Genomic DNA, 1,467 nt, shown 5'->3' with positions numbered 1-1,467 from the left:
CTAGGTTTCACGGATCATCAGCAAGGCAAGTAACACTTTGATCATACTTTTCATCACCCAGTTTTATTGCATTAGATCAATCCTCAAACAGTTGCATGACTAGGATCTGATTTATATGTGGGTTTTGGGAAGTAGATGAGGTAGTACCTATTGTCCTGTTTACTATCAAACCTTTGGGAGTTACTTCTACGTTTGCTTATATTGATATGCTATGCTCGTAGACGTGGATTGGGTTTGAGTGAATTCTTCATGACAGATGTGAGGTTATTAATTTATGGTTCAACTTAAGGTGGCTACTTTAATTTACATCTGGGTGGATTGAGGCACCTGGAGAAACCAGTGTTGCCTGTATTTTTGGATATCCCGGAGTACCCGTGTGATCATCCTATGGACCGCCACCCAGACTCAAAGGGATCATGAGATTATTCATGCTAGAAACTTCCGTGTGCAGCCACAAGCTATTATGGGCTCTAGCATAGTTGAGTAGGTTACATGACCTCTTGAAGAGGTGGGCTAGCAGATGTAGGGGAAAGTAGGTGTAACTATCCACCCGGAGTAAAGAGTAGTGTTTCTGAAAGACTGTGTCTCGGTCATCCGTTTCTCAAACACCATGTAGTGCGAGAAATCAAGCGGAGGCGATTCGAGTCTTGTGGGGAAAAGTGCACAAACCTCTGCAGAGTGTACAAACTAATCATGATTAGCCGTGTCCCCGGTTATGGACATCTTGAGTATCTAGTTCTTGGATTATCATGTGAATCTCATCATCATGTTACTTAATTTAATTTGATTGGGTTAATCACGTTCTTAATTGGGATTGAGTTGGAGGTACCTTCTCAATGTTTAACAACCACCATGATAGTTAAATAAAATTTATTCCTTTGTGGTAGGGAAAAATTGGCTTTTCGCAAAACTGTAACCATAGAGCTTTCCACCAGCCAAATATGCATGTAGTGATAGCATTATTCTGTTCATTACCCTCTATGTGTTACTTTGCCAGCATATTCCATGTGCTGACCCGTTTTCGGGCTGCAACGTATCATGTTGCAGACTTTTCAGACGACGAGTAAGGAGCCTTAGGTTGTGGTCTTATACTCAGTGATGCCGTTGGAGTTGATGGACTCACTTTATCTTCCAAGCCTTCCGCTGTTATCGTATTTTATATGGCCTTAATCCATATTTATTGTATTGAGTTCTCTTGGACTATTCGATGTAATAAGTGTGTGATTGCTACTCTGTTATAAATCCTTCAAAGTACTGTGCGTGTTAGCATTACCGATCCAGGGATGACACTGATGCACAGAGACTAGACTGTTTGAGGTCTGGTCGCTACAGAGATGGTATCAGAGCACACGCTGACTGTAGGACACGACCACTAAGCTAAAGCCCTAGATCACCACTCTCTTCTCATTTCTGACTCCTCTCCTTTCTTCCACTCTTTTAGGATGGCGGATGCAAGGAACAAGTTCG

This window comes from Triticum aestivum, chromosome 6D, assembly GCF_018294505.1.
Source record: "Triticum aestivum cultivar Chinese Spring chromosome 6D, IWGSC CS RefSeq v2.1, whole genome shotgun sequence".
NCBI classification, from domain to species: domain Eukaryota; kingdom Viridiplantae; phylum Streptophyta; class Magnoliopsida; order Poales; family Poaceae; genus Triticum; species Triticum aestivum.
The sequence above is the reverse complement of the archived record's forward strand: the minus strand, read 5'-3'. Positions refer to the sequence as shown.